A 21,553-nucleotide genomic window follows, 5' to 3' on the forward strand; every position below is an offset into this window, starting at 1 on the left:
GGCGTTCGAGGCGAGATCCTGCGGGTGCGCAGACAATGCCTCAGTCCCGGCGGAGGGGGTCCCGCGGGCTGTGCGTTGGGTCCCCGCCTCGCGGTCAGCTCTGCCGCCGTGGTGCGGCTGCACCGTGCAGCTCGCCACCCGGCTGCAGACCCGCGTGGGGCCCGCTTTTGTTTACAGACCTCGCCATTGGGCGAGAGCTGAGCCGCGCTCCCCCGGCCCTGGCCGCTGCCGCGTGTCCCCTGCGCGCGGAGAGAAGTTGGTGCACGCTGTCAGGTGACGCCCCCTCCCCCGGCTCCTGGAGAGATGCTGTTGGGAGAAGGCGCCGACTCAGCCTGCGCGGCGCTCGGCGTCCCCGGGCCGGGTCTCTCCGCACCTGGAGCCCTCGGGTTGACAACCGTCGGGGCGCTGACCTGGCCGCCCTCGGCACTTTCCATTCGCCTCCTTCGGGCTTGCCCCGGGCTCAGGCCAGGGAGACTCACAGCCCGCTTTTTTTCCTGCGTGTGGGCAGGGTCTCCATGGAAGGGCGCGCACGAGCCCTTGGGGACGCGGTGCAACCCTCGGAGCAGCGGTGGGGCGACCCGGAGCCAGGGCAGCCGGGATGGCTTGGCGCGCACTCGGAGCCACCGCAGAGGCTGGAGAGCCCGGGCACCGAGGCCACAACCAAACCCAGGCTCCAGTGCCCGCTCCGTGTCCCTCGCGAACGGGGTGACCCTGGCCGAGCTGCGCGGCCCGGCGCGTCTCAGTTTGCGCGTGTGTGAAGTGGGCGTGCTGAGGATCTCCGTTTGTGCAAGGGGGCTGCTCAAGGACAGACTACATCCATTGCAGGGCGCACGCGAACCTCTGCGGCGATTTTGTCGGAGGAACTCTGAGACAGAGGCTGGCCCGAGTGGCTTCCCTTCTCTGCGCTCTGGGCTCCTCCAGCCCCGTTCTCGGCTTCTGACACGGCTTGTTGTTACGTGGCCCTGTGCAGAATCGTACTCATCCCTTGCAGCGCCGCCTCATGCGTTTGAATTTCCACGAGGTTTTCCGTTGTTTCTTCTTCCTCAAGACTACGCTGAGGCCCAGGACCTGGCTTTGGGGAAGGTGGGAAGTGGTTGCCGGTGGGCCAATGGCTGCTGCGCAAAGTGCGGTACGCCGGGATGGAGGGCGGTTTGAACGCAGAGCTGGCTGGGGATACCTGGCAGCCGGGAGGGCACACTTCCTGCAGGAGCTGAAATCGAAGCGCTCTGTCTTGCCCCAGAAGCTGTGGAAACTGCTCTGTTGTGCCTCATAACCAATCTCTCCACCAGGAAGCTGCCTTTGAGTGGCAAACAGCAAAGTTGCTAAGTAATTATCTTGCAGTGGAGGGGAAGTAAACTTGGGGGGCGGGCGAAGGCTGTTGGCTAAGCCAGGAAGGTAGAGGAGGAGAATTGATTTCATTGAATGTCTTCAGAATGCTGTCAGGGTGTTTGCCTCCTGTTTCCCGTGCTCTCCTAGCTCCGCACTGCTAATTTCCTTCAGGCAGAGAAGCCGGTATTCCATAGAAAAGAACAAAACAACACACACACACACACACACAAAGCCACCCACAATCAGATAAATAGGCCAGAAAGATGATCTTAGGCTCCACGGCAAAGATTTTATTGAAAAAACACCTCCTGTTTTAACACACTGTTGCCCGTTGGGACAAATTATTGAGCTGAGTCTAACAGCACATCCTTGGAATGTAGACCTCTGGGGCCTTTGCCAGCCAACACAAGCAAACAAACAAACAGGAGGGAGCATCCAGCAGTCCGTGCAGTGGTTGCAGAGGCCCACGGGGACTGCTCCCTGTCCCCTCCATGCCCCTGGGCCTCCCTCTGTCACCCCCAGTGGAGGCTGACTCCTCCAAGCCCCTCCCTCACAGGACGCTTCTGTGGAAGGGGGCCTGTGGCATTCTGCTGGATAAATAGAATAAGCTTTTAAAGTGGCCCTCGCAGCAATGACTCCATCCTTCCTGGGCTGGTTCTGGGAATCCCCTGGTCCTCAGGGATGCTGAGGGCCTCTGCCCCCTGCTGCTGTCTGAGGAGCAAATCAGTTGGGGGCCTAGACTTAAAAGGGAGCACGTGGTTAGGAAATCTCATTAGCTGACAATTTAACTCCACTCTAATGCTCATCCAAAGAGCTGGGACAAAGACTTCCTCCCTGGTCCCTCTCCATTTCTTTCTCCCTGGTCTCCTCCCCTCTCCTCTCCCCTCCCCCTTGGAGCCAGAAAGGTAACATAGTCCTGGTCCACCCCCCCCACCCCCCTAGATATCAGCTGTTCTGGTGAGTCAGGTGAACCCCAGGACCGCAGGCATTCTGAGGCATCACTGGGAATTCTCTGGAAGCTTTTTTGTGGGCCTCCTGGGGGTGCGTGTTCACACTTGGCACGTTCCTTTCTCCAAGGCGCAGTCTGAAGGAGCAACAGCTTCTGTGTGACATTTTAATAGTTGTGCAGTACGAGCTTATCAGTTCCTAAATGAGGGATTTGAGTGAGAGCATAGGATTCACTCCAAGCCTTGCAGAGGGGGCTTTGCCTGTGTGCGAAGGGCAGAGGGGCAGGGGTGAGGAGCCCTAAGCTGAATGTGGTTTCCATGGGCTGTGCTCAGATTCCTTGCGGGTTCCTGAACACCGCAGACTCACCCTTGCGGGTGAGAAAGATCCTTATTTGCATGGTCTCCAGTGCTTTGGTCTCCTGAGTCAAAAGCAGTTTCGGGACCAGTGCTGTGGCATAGCGGGCCAAGCTGCCACCTGCAGTGCCAGCATCCCATACCAGTCCCAGCTGCTCCACTTCCGATCCAGCTCTCTGCTATGGCCTGGGAAACCAGTAGAAGATGACGCAAGTCCTTAGGTCCCTGTACCTGTATGGAGATCCGGAAGAAGCTCCTGGCTTCTGGCTTTGGATCTGCTCAGCTCCGGCTGTTGTGGCTATCTGGGGAGTGAACCACAGGATGGAAGACCTCTCTCTCTCTCTCTCCCTGCGACTGCCTCTCTGTAATTCTGCCTTTCAAATAAATAAATAAATCTTAAAAAAAAAAAAAAAAGCGCAATGTCTTCACTGGAGGGGTGTCTGCACACACACACGTTTACACGTGTGTGTATATCCATGAAACTGCATACATGCACATACATTTCCCTTTCTAAATTAAGCAAATGAGTAGAGGGTGTGTTTATGAGTGAATTTCTCTGGCCCCCCCCCTTTTTTTTCTTAAAAATTTTATTGGAAAGGCAGAGTGACAGGGAGGGAGAGAGAGACAGAAAGAGATCTTCTTTCTGCTGGTTCATTCCCCAAATTCTTGCTAGTGCCAGGGCTAGGGCAGGCTGAAGCCAAGGAGCCAGGTCCTCTATCTGTGTCTCCCATGTGAGTGGCTAAGTACTTGGGCCATCACTGCCTCTGAGTGCATTAGCAAGAAGCTGGGTCAGAAGTGCGCAGTTGAGGCATAGCCAGTTCAGCAGTTAAGCTGGCATCTGCAATGCTGGCATCCCACGTGGGCACTGACATCCTGGCTGCTCTACTTCCTATCCACCTCCCTGCTAATGCACCTGGGAAAACAGCAGAAGATGGCCCAAATATTTGGGCCCCCTGCACTCATGAGGGAGACCAGGATGAAACTCCTGGCTCCTGATTTTGTCCTGGTTCAGCCCTGGCCATTGTAGTCATCTGAGGAGTGAACCAGCAGGTGGAAGATCTCTCTCTCTCTCTCTCTGTCCTTCTCTCTGTGTAACTCTGCCTTTCAAATACATACATAAATCTTAAAAAAAAAAAAAAAAAAAAAGAAGTGTGCGGCAGTTGTTACTGGGACTAGCACTTCATTATGGACTTAACCTGTTGCACAACAGTGCCTGCCCTATTTGTCCTTTTGGTTTTATTTTTTTCCTCAATACAGGATCAGAAAAATCAGATTTAGGAAGGCTTGGCAAGCTTTCTCTGTTTCTCACAGTCCCCTACTTCATATCTTTCTATCTTCCCCCCTGACTTTTTAAGATTTATTTTGTTTATTTGAAGTGCAGGGTTAGAGAGAGAGAGAGTGAGAGAGGCAGACAGACAACAGACAGACAGGAAGATCTTCCTATCTGCTTGTTCACTCCCCAGATAGATGCAATGGCCAGGGCTGGGCCAGGCTGAAGCCAGAAGCTTCATCCAGGCCTCCTACATCTCCTGCTGTTTTTCCAGGTGTGTTAGCAGTCAGCCGGATTGGAGGAGGAGCAGCTGGTACTTGAACCGGCGCCCACATGGGATGCCGGGGATGTAGGCAGCAACTTTACCTGCTATGGCGCCATGCTGGCCCCTAAATATTCTATTCTTTATGTATATATAACTTCTGTTTAAAAAAGGAAAACATTGGGGCTGGCATTGTGGTGCAGCTGGTTAAGCTGCTGCCTGTGATACTGGCATCTTGTATGAGCACCAGTTCAAGTCCTGGATGCTCCACTTACAATCCTGCTCCCTGCTAATGTGCCTGGGAAAGCAGTGGAAGATGGCTCAAGAGCTTGGGCTCCTGCCACCCATAGGGGAGACCTGAATGAAGTTCCAGGCTCCTAGGCTTTGCCTGGGCCAGGCCCTGTGGCCATCTGGGGAGTGAACCAGCAGATGGAAGATCTCTTTCTCTCTCTGTAACTCTGCCTTTCAAATAAATAAATACATCTTAAAAAACATATTATCATCATTGTAGGCCATGTCACTTATTTAAAAAGAATTACACCAAAAAATAAAGGAGGCACTCAGAAGAAAATAGGGAGGGGAGTGTTTTAAGAACACAGTGTTCCAGCGTAAAAGGGTACTAGATGTTAGCAGTGAGGTGGAATTTTGCCTCCATCCCTTGCCCCACACCTCTCCAACAACAAGCCATTTCCTATTCCCGTGGTCTCTGGGGCCTCATTAAGACATTCATGAGGGCCTGGGCTTGGGGGCGGGGAAGCCAGAGAGATTCCTCCAGTGTTGGTGTGAGATTCTTCTCAAAGATCTTGAAGCTCTTTTGCTTGATGCAGAGATTCTTCGTGCAGCTGGACTGAGAGGCCTTGCATTGCATTGTGCTGGTGGGGTGGGGCCTGGGGTCACTGAAACAGTAGCAGAAAGGCAGGGAGTGTGGGCACAGCCCTGGCATGATCTGTGAGCCCATCAATTGTCTGCATTCAAAGGATGTGAAACAAAGAGAGATGATTCACTGAAAAACTGTGGGAGGAAGTTTCTTTCAGACGAGCCCAACCTCACTTTCAGAATGGGCCAAGGTCCTCTGCGGCTTGGGCTTGTCAGAAACTCTGCCCTCAGGGGCCACTGGGGTGTGGTTGTTGGTGGTGGGGTACCCTAGCATTGAGGATGCCTGACAAAACCTTGGTATCTTCTGAAAAGCACCTTGTGTTTTCTCTCTGGGACCACTTTGATTTCATGAAGGTGAAAGAAAAGGGAGGAGGAGTGAGTTTGGTTTTATAAATATAACACGTGTTATTTATTCCAGTTTCTGCCCTCATGGAATATGATTTTATTAAAGACTGAAGAATTAGTAGGGTAGCTCCCCCTCATCCGTAGTGTGGCTTTCCATGGTTTCTGTTACCTGAGGTCAAAAATCTGAAAGTATTCAGTGCCAGCACTGTTGCGTAGCAGGTTAAGCTGCCACCTACCCGCCAACTTCCCTTACGGGTGCCGATTTGAACCCCTGCTGCTCCACTTCTGATCCAGCTCCCTACGAATGTGCCTGAGAAAGCAGTGGAGGATGGCCCAAGTCCTTGGGCCCCTGCACCCACATGGGAGACCCGGAAGAAACTCCAGGCTCCTGACTTCAGCCTTGTACGGGCCTGGCAGTTGTGGCCATTTGGGGAGTGAACCAACAGATGGAAGATCTCTCTGTCTCTTCCTTTTCTCTTTGTAACTCTGCCTTTCAAATAAATAAAAAATAAATATTAAAAAAGCCCTGAACATATTAAATGGAAAATTATGGAAATAAGCAGTTCATACATTTTAGAGACCTTTTATTCCACTCTATTGTTATACTTGTTCTATTTGGTTACTTATTTTTCTTAATCTCTTACTATGCTCAATTTATAAATTTAGCGCCTATGATAAGTAGGTATATACAGGAAAAAACCGTGTATAGGGGCTGGTACTATGCATGGTTTTGTGCACCCACTGGGGGTCGTGGCTAAGGCAGGAGGTGCAGAATACAGGTGTGTATGTATGATAGTGTGGAATTTCTGGGGCGGGGCTGGTAGATTAGGCTATGGCGATTCAGTTGTTTTTCCTTAAAAAATTAAAGCACAGTTCTCTGCCCTTGGGAAGAACAGGGAATTCTGCAGAAAAACCTGCCTTTGCCAAGCTTGCCTCCAGTGAGATCTCTCCAATGATATCTCCTGCCTACCTTCCACCTTCACACCCTCCTCCCTCTCCAAGACCTGCTAACCTTGTAAACATAGATCAGCTGGACTTCCTGCTCCTGGTTTCCTGCTCTTTCCACAGAGGTGATAATGAGCCCCAGAGAGGCAGTAGAGCAGCCCAGGGCAGGAGAGGTCAGGATGCCAAGGGGTCTGGGGATTCTTCCTGTGGAGGTGTCAGGAGCATGTGTGGAAGCAGACTTCAGAGGGGCTGGGAGGTGGGCTGATGGCAGTGGTGGGGTGTGCCTGAGGTCTGCAGGGTGTCTGAGGGGCCCTTTCCCCCAGCCCTGTCAGGGGTCCTCAGGCTATTCACAGTGGGGAGTCATTGAATGAAGCCCAAGGCTTGACCTTCCCAGGGCTTCTTCAGCTCTGGGGGCAGAATCTCTTTTGACCCAGCCCACCATCTGGGCAGAGTGGAGAGTACCGAGTTGCGTCCCTGGCAAATGGCGCTTTGCAATCTAGTTGAGTTGGAGACTCCTGACCAAGTTCTGTGTATTCTTTGGGCAATGTTCCCAGAGGTTCACAACCATGGGGTTTATTCTTGACATGACCTTATGAGGGTTTTGCTTTGGGAATTAATTAGGAGCCTGGCCCAATGAACTCAAGACATTTTTTTTTTCTCCTTTGCAAGAGATACATCTCCATCCCTTCCTAGGACACAAGGATGTCCTTGGAAAGTGATAACTAGGCGGGCAAGTTTTTTTGCATTGCGTGAACTCCCTGAGTTCTGATAACAGGACCCATTCTTACCTGTAAGGCCCTGGGGTACCTCAGGGCACTCCTGGTTTTGCTGTTTCCTGGTGTTTTTATGAATTCTGCTATCAGACATTCTCAGAAGTGCTTCTCTTTTGAGTTTGTTATCCTGAGTCCTAACTGCTCCAGTTGTAATCCTGTTTTATGTAATTGTGTATAGTCATTCCCTGTTGGCAAATTCTGCTGTGTTTCGGGGGTGAGCAGTCTCTCCCTTCACCTTCTGGGTTTCTGAGTGTGTCCAAGTGTCTGCTACGTGGGGAGTGCCACATGCACTTTCTTTTACCTAAGGTGTTCTTTGAATCTCAAAGATTTTAGGATTTGTGAATGTTTGTCCTTACAATGGGACAGTTTGACCTTCTTATTCCTACTGTCTGCCTGACACACAGTAGCGATTTTATACAGATTTTTTTTTTTAAGAATATAGTATATGAAGTTACTTCAAAAAATTCATGGGCTAAAGAAGTTAAAACATAAGTTTACTTTGCTTCAAAAACATTTAAAATCCAGGCATACGTTTAAGTTAGTTTTTTAATTATTTGAAAGGCAGAGAGACAGAGTGTGTGTGTATTTGTCAGAGAGAGCAAGATCCATATCTCTGGTCTGCTGGTTCATTCCCCAAATGTTCATTGCAACCAGGGCTGTGCCAGACCAAAGCTGGGAGCTAGGAACTCAATCTGTGTGTCCCATGTAGATGGCAGAGACCCAACTGCTTGAGCCATCATCTGCCTCCCAAGGTACATGGTTAGCAGAGTGCTGGAATTTGGAGTGCAGGTAGGATTCAAACTCGGGTACTTTGAGATGGGTCCCGAGAATCACTTTTTCATAATACATTTCCACGAACTTTTTCAGGGCCCTCATCCATTTTCAAGCTGCCTTCCTAGAAGGGATGCCGTCTTTGGCTGTTAACCTGGAATCACTTTTGCTCGAATTTGGACATTTAAATCATGATTTCACTCAGCAAAGATGGTCCAGTTTAATGTTTTTCAGACATAAAGTATATTCTTATTTCATGCAAGTTTTTCAACTCAGGTAATGCCAAGCTTGATTTGATTCCTAAAGCAATGTGCAGAGTAATCATTCTGGGAAGTGGAACAGATGTGCTTACCAGGGAAATGAAGTCCCCTGGCCCCACTCTGCTTCATTCCCACCCTGTCCCGTGCGCTGCAGAATTAATTGCTTTTGTTCAGTTTTGCTTTGAGTTCTTCTAGTTGTCATCTTTATATCTCTAAATACTATGAATTTTCCACTTTGATTTCTCAACTTCCTGTTATGATAAACAGTTCAACTTATTGCAATCTTTGTTTTCCACATTTGTGATCATTGTATGTATCACTCTTGGTCTGTTTTCTGTTGCTTTTGCAAAATACCTGAGCCTGGTTAAATTTTAAAGGAAAGACATTGATTGAGCTCACGAATTCTTAAGGCTGAGAAGTCTAAGAGTGAGGAGCCAGAAGCTGCTGGGGACCCTCTTTTCTTTTCTTTCTTCTTAAGATTTATTTATTTATTTGAAAACAAAGTTACACACAGAGAAAAACACACACACAGAGGAAAAGATGACTTTGGTGGCTGGGACTTGGCCCTACAAAGCCAAGAGCCAGGAACTCCACCTGGTTCTCCTACATGGGTGGCAGATACTTGGGCCATCTTCTGCTGCTTTTCCAGGCATGTTAGCAAGGAGCTGAGCAGCCAGGACTTGACTTTATGTTCCTCAGTAGGATGCTGGCATTATAGGTTGGTGGCTTAACCCACTGCACCACAATGTTGACCCCTACTAGGGGCCTTCTTGTTTCAACAAGACATGGCCAGGACTTCCGGTGGAGAGACAGAGCAGTTATGCCAACTCAGGTCTCCCTCTGGCTTCATAAAGCCACTGATGCTATCCTGGGACCCTCATCTGCATGATCTCACCATAACTTCACCTAACCTTATTGATATCCCACAAGCATCACTTTCAAATACCATTAACATACAAATTTGAAGGTTACAACCCATGGCAGGTGCTTATATTGATAGTACTTCGACTTTATGTTACTTGCATGGACCTTCAATTTAGTTCTATCAATCGCTGTTAGAGACTTTTTTTAAAAAAAGATTTGTTTTATTTATTTGAAAGGTGGAGTTACAGAAGAGGGAGAGAAAGAGAAAGAGAGAGAGAGAGAGAGAGAGGTCTTCCATCCACTGTCTCACTCCCCAAATGGCCGCAGTGGTTGGGGTTGGGTCAAGCTGAAGCCAGGAGCCAGGAGCTTCTTCTGAGTCTCACCCATGGGTGCAGGGGCCCAAGGACTTGGACCATTTTATGCTGCGTTCCTAGGTGCATTAGCAGGAAGCTGGATTAGACGTAGAGCAACCGGGACTTGAACCAACATCTATATGGGATGCTGGCGCTGCAGGCCATGGCTTTAACCCGCTGTGCCACAGTGCTAGCCCAGGACAGAGACTTTTTTTTTTTTGACAGGCAGAATGGACAGTGAGAGAGAGAGATAGAGAGAAAGGTCTTCCTTTTCCATTGGTTCACCCCTCAATGGCTGCTGTGGCCGGTGTGCTGCGGCCGGCCCACCGCGCTGATCCGAAGCCAGGAGCCAGGTGCTTCTCTTGGTCTCCCATGCAGGTGCAGGGCCCAAGGACCTGGGCCATCCTCCACTACACTCCTGGGCCATAGCAGAGAGCTAGATTGGAAGAGGAGCAACTGGGATAGAATCCGGCGCCCTGACCGGGACTAGAACCCAGTGTGCCAGTGCCACAGGTGGAGGATTAGCCTTTTGAGCCACGGTACCGGCCCCAGGACAGAGACTTTTATCTACTCCCTTTTTAAACATGAAAATGTTGTCCTGATCTTCCTTTCTCAGCAACTTTCCTCTCTCTTAGATCCCAGGCTTTGTCAATTGTCAAGATTGGTTACAATGGTTAGATGGTGTTGTTACATTTTGTTTCTGTAATTGCGGTTGAATTTTCTATGCATTGTCTACAGGAAGCTTTGGTTTTTGTTACAGCTTTAAGATAGTCACATATAGGATATTTTCTCTCTTTCAAGTATGGGATTCAGTGATTTTTTTGGTATGTACAACAGTCACAGTCAGTTTGAGGACATTTCTGTCATTCCCAAAAGAAAGACTTGTACCCATTAGCAGTCATTTCCCTTCCCTGCTCCTTCCACCAGCATCTGATGACCACTGATCCACTTTCTGCCTCCACAGATTTGCCTATTTGGGACATTGCCTAGAAATGGAATCATATATTATATATCCTTTGGTGAATGGCTCCTTTCATTTAGTGTACTGTTTTCAGGAATCATGCATGTTGTAGCATATATCAGCATTCTATACTTTTTTAGGGCTGAATAATATTCCACTGCATGGGTAGACCACATTTTGTTTATCTATATATCAGTTAATGGATGTTGAGTTTTTCCCCCGCATTTTGGTCTCAATATGTGTTTGAATATCTGTTTTTCAATTCTTTTTCTAAAAAAAGGTTGATTTTACTTATATGAGGGGCAGAATAACAAAGAGAGAGAGGGAGGGAGGGAGGGAGGGAGGGAGGGAGAGAGAGGGAGAGAGAGAGAGACAGAAAGATATTCTATTCATTGGTTCACTCCCCAAATGGCCACCATGGCCAGGGTTGAGCCTGGCTGGTTGGGCCAGGCTGAAGCCAGGAGCTGGGAACTCCACTGGAGTCTTCCACATGGGTGGCAGTGTCCAAGCACTTGGGCCATCTTCTGGTTTCCCAGGTACATTAACAGGGAGTTGCGTTGGAGCAGCTGGGACTTGAACCAGTGCTCTGATATGGGATACTGCTGTTGCAGGCAGTGGCTTAACCTGCTGTGCCACAACACTGCTGGCCCAGTTTTGTGTGTTTTTGATTATAACCATTCTAGTGGGTGAGAGGCGGTGTCTCCTGTGCCTTTGATTTGAATTCTCTGATTGTGCGTTTTTCTTTGGGAAAGTCTATTCAGATCCTTTGTCTATTTTTCAGTTGGGTTTTGTCTCATTGTAAGTTAGAATTCTTTGTATATTCTAGATGCAAGTCTCCAAAGAGACACAAAATGACTTCAGAAAGTTAATGGAAATTAAAACTAAATTTAAAATCTAATTAAAAATTAAAATTAAAAAATTAATGGAATTAAAAGGTAACTTTAGTTTGGTGCAAAAATTTGAAATGCATGCATATTTTTTATGATATACATTTTCTGTGAGCTTTTCGAAGACCCGTTGTATGATTTGTGGGCATTTCCTCTGTTTTGTGGGTTGTCATTTTTCCCTTCTCGATGATGTCCTTTGCATGTCATTTGCTTTTGAAAGCAGATCAGTAGAGAGCGTTTCCTTCGTTATGATTCTGTCAATCTTTTCTGCTCCATGGCTAGGTGATGGATTAGCTTTACCTTCTCTTTTGAACAGTGCACCAGTTATCCCAGCACAACTAAGTTACAGATTGAGGAAAGGAGCACAGGAAATGCTGTGTTTTTAAACCCTGATTTCACACTTTTAAAAGGGGGGGAATACTTCATTTACTTAAAGAACTCTGTGAATGACTTCATTGTTTTATTTATTTTCTAAAGCTTAGTTGAAGGAAATATTTGCAGTGTGGTGCTCATGCGAACTCTCTTTGGACATCAGCTTTTGGATGTAAATGCTTGATGGGTGATGGGTTTTTTGTTGCGTTGTATGAGGACGGAGGTTCTCCGATAGGGGCAGTTTTGCCTTCCTGGGGACAGTTGGCAGTGTCTGGAGATGTTTTTTGGTTGTCACGATCAGGAGTTTCTAGTGAAATCTATAGCCTAAAGGCCAAGGATGTTGCCAGGCAGTGCACAGAGAGTCTCCTGGGACAAAGAATTCTCTGGTCCTGCAACCACACAACATAGTGCTGAGTTTGAGAAACCTGCATTTGAAGGGCACAAGTATTATTAAATATTGCAAACTGAAATTTCCTTACCCCAGAAAGCAGCTCATGTTTTCTAGCTGTTTGAATTGGAGCTATTTTGAGGCATCACCTTTTGGTTATTTTTCTTTAGTCGGAATTAAATTAATAAACAATTTTTTTTAGAATAGAAAATTCTTTTTAAAAAAATTTTGTTTTAGGAGAGACGGCAAGATGGCGGAATAGGCAGGAAGCACACTTAGTCCGGGCGGACAGAAAGTTTAATATAAGTGGAGATACTGCAGGGTCAAGGAAGAGTAGGGGATGAAACAGCAGAGGAAACTCTTCCGGAACTAGTGATTCACAGTGGACCTGCGTGGAGAGCGTGGGAGCCCAAGTTCGGGACACCAGCGGCAGACTCAACGCACCAGCGCTGGAACGCGAGGTGAGCCGAACCTCCATAGCCCGAGATACCAGCGGGCAAGCGGAAAGAGGAGGCTAGAGGGAACGAGGCTTGAAACTCCGTGGGGAAAAGTTCACCAGGCTAACTAGAAGAGAGAGAAAAAAAATAAAAAAAGTGACTGATACGGACACAAGTTTCTCTCTCTCCACTCACCTCTCAAAGGCGAGCAAGACAGAGCAGGCGCCATTTTGGACATACGTCATAAGCAGGGCGACCTCAGGTCTGCACCAGCCCTGAGCCTAGCAGAAAAACCTGACTCTGGGGGGAGGGGTGAAATAACAGGAGATTAGCATCTAACTTGGCAACCCAGTGGGAGACTGCAGGAGAATTGGAGCCCACACTGAGGGCAGCAGAGATTCCCTGTGTGGTCCTTGGGAAAGAGCTTCTGATCTCTGGCTGCTGTGGGTATATCATTTGCCTGCTAACTACCTCCAATTACGTTCAGCTGTGCGGAATTACTTCCCTTTTAAATCAAAAAAAGAAAGAGAGATTTACCACACCTAACCTGGGAGTGTCATCTTTGACACACCCTCAACCCTGAGGAACCAAACACAGCTCTCAGTCCACACTCATCTCAAGCCTCTAAGGCTCCACTGAAAGCAGACAGTCCACTTAATATAGAGCCATAGTGTAACAAGAAAAAGCACCACAGTGAAGAAACCAAATATCTCCAACATGCCAAACAACAAACGCAAAAACCAAGCTAACAAGAACAAGGAAGAAACTATGACGCCCCCAAATGAAAAAGACACCCCAATTCAAGATTATGAAGAAGATGAGATCGAAGAAATGCAAGAAGCAGATCTCAAAAAATTGATAAGAACATTAAGAAGTTCTCAAAAACAAATTCTTGAACTACAGAAATCCTTCATGGACAAGATAGAAAATCTCTCTCGTGAAAGTGAAATATTAAGGAGGAATCAAAATGAAATGAAACAACTAGTGGAACAAGAAATTCTGATAGTGACTAGAAATCATAATGAAATGAAGAGTTCAATAGATCAAATGACAAACACATTAGAGAGCCTTAAAAACAGAATGGGCGAAGCAGAAGAGAGAATATCAGACTTAGAAGACAGAGAACAGGAAAGGAAACAGGCAAACCAAAGAAAAGAAGAAGAAATTAGAAATCTAAAAAATATTGTCGGGAATCTACAGGATACTATTAAAAAACCCAACATTCGGGTTCTAGGAGTTCCTGAAGCCATGGAGAGGGAGAAAGGATTAGAAGGCATTTTCAGTGAGATACTAGCAGAAAATTTCCCAGGTTTGGAGAAGGACAGAGGCATCTTAGTACAGGAAGCTTATAGAACCCCTAATAAACATGACCAAAAGAGATTCTCACCACGACATGTTGTAATCAAACTCACCACAGTGAAACATAAAGAAAAGATCCTAAAAGGTGCAAGAGAGAAACGTCAGATCACTCTTAGAGGATCTCCAATTAGACTCACAGCAGACTTCTCATCAGAAACCCTACAAGCTAGAAGGGAATGGCGAGACATAGCCCAGGTACTAAGAGAGAAAAACTGCCAGCCCAGAATACTATATCCTGCAAAGCTCTCAATTGTGAATGAAGGTGAAATTAAGACTTTTCATAGCAAACAGAAACTGAAAGAATTTGTTGCCACTCATCCTGCCCTGCAAAAGATGCTTAAAGATGTCTTACACACAGAAACACAGAAACATGGTCACCAATATGAAAGAAGGTAAAGGAAGGAAACCTCACAGCAAAAGATCACAGGAAGCTCAATTTCTCTTTGACATAGAATTAAACTCTGATGCTCTGTTAAAGCAATGTGTTAAAGTAATCTATTATGTTCTCTTGATGTCTGTTAAATTCTAATTGTTCAAAAACAGCTGAATTTTTATTAAGAGCTATGGGTTATTTAAATATGTGCTTTTTTCAAAAATTTGAATAATCACCTTGTAACAATGATCAAATTTGGTCTATGTTATGTCATGATTTTAAGAAATCTTATTTCAACCAGATATTTTGGATTTTGAGCCTTCTTGGCATTCTTGACAGGCATTCAAAAAATCAAAGTTTCAAACAATCTGGTCTCTAAAATTTCCAGTAAATCCTGGACTTTGGTTTTTCCAGTTTGGGCCCAACTGAAAAAATCGAAGGACCTATGTCTCTCATCTTATAGAGACACCAACTAATCAGTCTATTTGGAGTATATTAGAAGTACTGTCAAGATGTGATGTGGTACCAGACTTTAAGTTTCTATAATGGAAAATGCTATTAATACAAATGTTTGAGAATTAAAAAGTCTAATGATCTTGTGTTACTAGACATGATAGTTATCTTAATGAGAAAGCCCCAGAGGCTTAAAGGGTTAAATACTTGTAAAATCCTACAGGTGCTTTCAAAAATACTGTGAAGTAAGCAAGTGCCTCTTGTTGGTTGATGAGTTTATAATTTTAAACATGGCGACTTAAAGTCTTTTGTCATCCACAGTTATATATGATCTGCTGCTCATAAAACTAAAGCGTTGTTGGTTCTGTGTTTAGCTGTCCTCCTATAGGTTCCTATGGACTTTTTTCCAGCCACTTTTATTGTATTCAGTACTTTGGGATGGCTCTGTAAACAGATGAAGCCAATAATGTATTAACAGTACCAACTGAGAGAAAGTATGGTTAACTGAGGTTACTAAAAAGAAAAAGCAATTCAAATCAATTGGCAATCTACAAAAAGAGTTAAAGATTTTAAAAGCTATTATTAAAATTGCTATATTGGCCTATTATGCTATATTATATGTGTGTACATATTGTATGTCCACATGGGGAAATTTTATTAAGAGTTTTATTTTAAATGGCTTATAGATAAGATTGTCCATAAATTTAAGCTGCTAAAATCAATCAAAGATACATTTTAATTTGTGGGACCTGAATCTGTGTATCATATGTTTTAGACTTGTTGGTAGAAAGAAACTAAAAACATTTTAGATGGTTGTGCTTAAGTTTACTGGCTAAACAAACTACACCATGTTAGATATTTAAGAGGTGTTTTCAAATACATGATTCTTAAACTTTATAGAAGGCATTGGACCTTCTGGTAAATGTTTTCTTAAGTTGTTATCTAATGGTTGAAACGGTTTGCTAAGTATTCATGTGATATTGCTATTGTCAGCAAGCGATCTAGGACTTGCTCCCTCATTTCTCTATTCTAAGCCCAACTTGTTCTTTCATTTCTCTATTCTCTTCAAGGTAGGAAACTAATTCTATTATGAAGGAATCTGTAGGATGCACAATTTAATCTTTAGACCTTATAAAAGAGATGGCTAACATTTTTCTGCAATAGCATAGCCAAAATAAGAACTTAAATAATAATCTCATAGCTAGATTCACTTCGCCATCAGCGAAGTATACAGTAAGTAGAAAAAACCTCCCTTTCAGACCAAAGGGAAAGAAAGTTTTAAAGTGAGAATATAATTTTCCTCATGGGCATTGTCTACCTTAGAAAAACTACTGAAGAACATGCCTGTGACTATAGACTTGTAGTTCAGGCCACCGAAGATTAGAGATGGGAAACGGGCACTCCCTTGACTTGCATCCTCTGGTCTGCTTTAACACAAACCAGGAGGAAAAGAAAGCTCGGCATCAGAAGCAATGGGTGGCAGGCCTATTAATGGCTGATCTGTACAGTGATCTGCCCTCAAGGAGACCCAACAGGCCAGTCCACTGCAGTGGCTTTCAATGTGGTAAGCCTGGGCTTCAGCAGAAGTCAGCTTGTGAAGAGCCCTGGCAGCTCTGCCAAGAGTTGGATCACTGGAAATGGACCTGCCCTGGAGTCGAAGGATGCCCAGGTCAGAGCCACAGATCTTATTGGCTCTAAGCTGAAAAGCCCTTCACTCAGCCCAACTTCCAAAGGGACCACTGCAGCTGAGGGGATGGTCAAGTAGGGTCAGCAACATTGCAGGCAGAACTGTAAATTTCTTGTTAGAGATGCCCCCTGCCTTTACCTGGCCAGCTCTCCTCCCAGGCCAGCCAAGTAATGAAAGTCAACAGAGTGCCTTCCCCTAGGAGGTTCACACCTCCCTTAGGATATACCCCATGTGAAGAGATAGATAGGTCTGGGCCTCTGAATTTACAAGGCCTAAAGCCCACCAGATTATTATCAAGCCCCTTCTATCAGGTTCTATTTGCCTCTCAATCAGAAAACTTAATTGTAGCTTAGACAGTACCTTTCTTAGCTCCTCTAATAATGACTCTGTCCTTTGTTCTAGGCCCTGTCTAGCGTACTTGGGTCTCATTCCTTTGTAATCATAACCTCTACTCTACCACCAATGGCTCTACTCCCAACATGTGTGTACTGATGGTCCTCTTCCCCACTTAATGCTGTATAATTGTTCAAACCTGGTAAATGCCACTCTTAGGATCATTGGTTACTATCCTCACTCTGTCTTTTATGACCTTGTCTAAATATGATCAGAGTCGGCAAACTTGGAAGGCTTCCATAGCCTTGGCAACTCATGACGACAGCCTAGGATGGTTACTGGTACCATAAACTAGAGTGTCAATTTGTTGGGTCAACAACAGGAGCCACTGTGCACTTGCTCCTCATGTGGGATCTCTGTCCTTAATGTGCTGTACATTGTGATTTAATGCTATAACTAGTACTCAAACAGTATGTTTCACTTTGTGTTTCTATGTGGGTGCAAACTGTTGAAATCTTTATACTAAATTGATCTTCTGTATATAAAGAGAATTGAAAATGAATCTTGATGCAAATGGAAGGGGAGAGGGAGCGGGAGAGGGGAGGGTTGCGGGTGGGAGGGAAGTTATGGGGGGGGGGGAAGCCATTGTAATCCATAAGCTGTACACTGGAAATTTATATTCATTAAAGAAAAGTTAAAAAAAAATTTTGTTTTAATTATTTTATTTATTTGAAAGGCAGAGTTACAGAGCGAGTGAGAGAGAGACACAGAGAGTCTTTCATCTTTGGTTCGCTTCCCAAATGGCTGCAATGGCCAGGGCTGGGCCAGACCGAAGCCAGGGAGCCAGGAGCTTTTTCCCAGCCTCCCATATGGGTGCAGGGGCCCAAGCACTTGGGCCATCCTCTGCTACTTTCCCAGGTGCATTAGCAGGGAGCTGGATTGAAAGTGGAGCAGCTGGACTCGAACTGGTGTCCATATGGGATGCTGGCGTCGCAGGTGGTGGCTTTACCTGCTATGCCACAATGCCAGCCCCTGGATAGAAAATTCTTAGGGGTTGGTGCTGTGGCATAGCCGGTATCCCATATGGATGCCGGTTCAAGACCCGGCTGCTTCACTTCCCATCCAGCTCTCTGCAATGGCCTGGGAAAGCAATGGAAGATGGCCCTGGTCCTTGGGCCCCTGCACCCGTGTGGGAGACCTGGAAGAAGCTCTTGTCTCCTGGCTTCAGATAGGCACAGTTCTAGCCGTTGTGGCCATCTGGAGAGTAAAACATCAGATAGAAGACTTTCTCTCTCTCTCTCTGCCTCTCCTCTCTCTATGTAACTCTGACTTTCAAATAAATAAATAAATAAATAAATCTTAAAAAAAAGAAAATTCTTAAATACCAGATAATAATTTAAGGCATTTAGGGCTTCTCCATGCATACTTGCAGGATATTGCCAATGAGTGTATCACTTAAAATTTTTGTCTATTTGAAAAGCAGAGTCACAGAGGGATAGAGACACAGAAAAAGAGAGATCTTCTACCTGTTAGCTTACCCCTCAGTGCACATAGCAGCTGACTTTGGGCCAGGCTGAAGCCAGGAGCTTGGAGATCCATCCAGGTCTCCCACCTGAGTATCAGGGACCCAGGTGCTGAGCCTTCATTTGCTGCCTCCCGGGGTGAGCACTAGCAGGAAGCTGGAATCAGAAGTGGAGGCAGTACTTGAACCCAGGCACTCCAGCTGGGGATGTGGGCATCTCAAGCATTTTAACCACTACACCAAATGCCTGCCCCTAACAGCTGTATCATGAAAGGCCTCTCCTCATCCTCAGATCTGCTTTAGTCATTGTTATGGAGAAGTGCCGCTGGGCGACCTCCTGTGTTTACTCCTCTTCAGTCCGTTATGGAACATTGAAAACATTTCCAGTGCAAGGTCTCCTCTGACATTTTAGGAAAGGTTTATCCATGTTAGAATAATTAATGATCTCTTCTTGAAATCTGTGATTAGAAAGTATAATTTTAGTTCTGAAATTATACCAATTGAACTTTAGCATTTTGTTGTAATTTAAGAAATTAAAATCTCATAACCATGGTTTTTACTTACTAAACAATTTCACAACGTAATTATTTAAAAATAGATTTTGTCAATTCCCCTGCCCCCAACAATTAATTGCTTTAATTTGGGGGTTGACTCTGCCTGCAACCTTGGCCTTCCTCACCACTTATATCAAACCAAATGACCTTGAAGGTGTGGGAACTGTTGCCACAATTGCAGCTCAAATAGCGAACTCCTTTGAGAGGGACAAACCAGATAGACTTCCTTAGTTCATGTTGCTGGGTTGTGTTAGCAACCTGGAGGCTTCATGCTACCGCCCTTAAAGATCCCAGTTAGCTGCCCATTGTTTATACCAAGACCAGTGAATGTAGCTTACTGGAGTGGGGAGAGCTGGAGTCATTCCTCGTGGACAGCCTCTGAATTTTAATTGCCATAATTCTTGTCTTCTCAGCGTGTGATGCAGCAATTTCTAATCCCATCTGTGTCAGGAAAAGCAAATTTATGGGCCTCACAGTAACCAGCATCTTGCCTTCTGGAGCACTGGACCTAATCTTTATGACAGCCCCTGGAGACATCCCCAACTCCCCCCACTTCTGCCCCACTCTCATTCTGGGGCATAGCCCCACAGTTGAGACAGCTCAGCGTTCCAGTGCTTTGGGGAGACTGGCTCCCAGGGCCTGGTTGCTATGTTATGGTTGCTAGGAAACTTTAATTTGGGGAAAAAAAAAAAGCAGTCTCTCAAGGAAATAAAAAGGTATGGCTTTTCCAGCGTGGAAAAGTGACTTTGTGGCATTCTGCATCAGAGAGCTTCATCAGGACTGTGTTCAGTTCCATCGCTTAACGAAGTGACCTAGGATTACTTGGAGATGCATGCCTTTGAATTTCCTCCTTTGACATGGATACAGTTTTTGACTTGTAGCAGTGTTAAAAAGGTTAATGGGGGTGGGCATTGTGTGTGGCACAGTGGGTTAAGCTACTGCCTGCGATGGCAGCATCCTGTGTCAGAGTGCTGATTTGAGTCCCAGATGATCCACCTCGGATCCAGCTCCCTTCTAAAGTGTCTGGTAAGGCAGTGGAAGACATCCCAAGTGGTTGGGCCCTTGCCACCCATGTGGGAGACCTGGATGTAGTTCCTGGCTGCTGGCTTTGACCTGCTTGACTATTGCAGCCATCTGGGGAATGAAGTAATGGATGAAGGTCTCTCTCTGTGTTTCCCTGGACTCTATAACTCTGCCTTTAAACTAAATCAATAAATTTTAAAAAAGGTTAATTGGGAGGGCCGGCGCAGTGGGTTAACGCCCTGGCCTGAAGTGCCAGCCATCCCATATGGGTGCCAGTTCGAGACCTGGCTGCTCCACTTCACATCCAGCTCTCTGCTATGGCCTGGGAAAGCAGTAGAAGATGGACTCAAGTCCTTGGGCCCCTGTGCCCATGTGGGAGAAGCTTTTTGTGTCTGGAAGAAGCTCCTGGCTCCTGGTTTCTGATCAGTGCAGCTCTGGCCATTGCGGCCAATTGGGGAGTGAACCATCGGATGGAAGACCTTTCTCTCTCTCTCTCTCTCTCTCTCTCTCTCTCTCTCCCTTTCCTCCTTCTGTGTAACTCTGACTTTCAAATAAATGAATAAATCTTTAAACAAACAAACAAACAAACAAAAGGTTAATCAGGGCCCTTGTTGTATCATAGTGGATGGAGCCACTGCCTGCAATGCTGGCATCACATGTTGGTGCAGCTTGGAGGTCCAGCTGCTTGATTTCCAATTCAGTTCCTTGCTAATGCACCTGGGAAGAGCAGCAGAGGATGGCCCAAGTGCTTGGGCCTCTGTCACCCATGAGGGAGATCTGAAGGAAGCTCCTGGTTCCTGGGTTTTGGCCTGGTCCAGCCCTGGTCATTGCGGCCATCTGGGATATGAACCAGTGGATGGAAGGCCTCTCCCTCTCTGTAATTCCAACTTTCAAATAAATAAACACATCCTAAAAATAAAAAAGGTTAATGACCTTTGATTTCCTGGGGCCACCCTTCTCCACTTTTCCCAGGTATGTTTTGAGGTTGTTTCTGCCTCCCACCCCTTCCTCATTTTCTTCCTCTGTTTGAGCGATTCTTCAGGAAAATTCTGGCAAAGTTTTAAAGTTTTTTCTTTTTTTACACATGATTCTTTTTGTTGCATTAGATACCCAAAATACCCAGGGTAAGTATTTTCTGAGTTGAGATTAGGGGTCATCCTTTTTACTTCAGGGTAATTTTCTCTGTGAAATGTTTTACAATAAGTAGAGGTTACTTTTACAATCAGAAAACTCACATTCCTGTATGTGTACATTCATTTTTGGGTAGGTGGTGCCTGGTGGAACCACGTGGCTCCCATGTCACATTTTCTTGTTTTGTAATCCACTTACACACGGGAATTGATCGCAAAGTGCTTCCCTCAACTGGGGCTTTGGGAAGAATAAAGACCGTGTGGACCCCGGCAGGAATGAACAAAGCCCCTGTGGCAGCCCAGGCGCCCAGTGATTAGATCTCAATGGGGGATTAGGCCGATAGATGGGCCCATTCAGACTCGGATTGAACCCAGGCCCTGGGTCATGTTGGCACTGGAGGCTTGGCTGCCTCCCTGCCTTTTTCTCCCTTTCTCCTTCCATGCTGCTCTTGTATCCACAGCTGCAGTCCTGCCTGTGTTTTCTCTAGGGTTGCCTCCCATGTCCGCGGACTGTTCTGTCTTCGCTGAAGAATATTTTCCAGTAAAACCCAATTCATGTCTACTTTAGTTTCCTGGAGCTCCTGCAATATGGGACTGTAAACTGGATGATTCACAATGGCTGGGATTTATTCCTCCACAATTCTAGAGTCTAGAAGTCACGCATCAAGGTGCTGGCAGGGCCAGCTCCCTCCAAAAACTCCAGGGAAAATGCTTCCTTGCCTCTT

At 46.0% G+C, this 21,553-nt stretch overlaps 1 protein-coding gene across 3 annotated transcripts in view; it reads left to right on the forward strand.

Annotated features, from left to right (window-relative positions):
- TIAM1 (TIAM Rac1 associated GEF 1) overlaps positions 1–21,553 on the forward strand; it is a 454,781-nt gene that overhangs the window by 619 nt on the left and 432,609 nt on the right. The gene's annotated exons all lie outside the window — the stretch shown is intronic.

This window comes from Lepus europaeus, chromosome 2 (assembly GCF_033115175.1).
Source record: "Lepus europaeus isolate LE1 chromosome 2, mLepTim1.pri, whole genome shotgun sequence".
Taxonomy (NCBI): domain Eukaryota; kingdom Metazoa; phylum Chordata; class Mammalia; order Lagomorpha; family Leporidae; genus Lepus; species Lepus europaeus.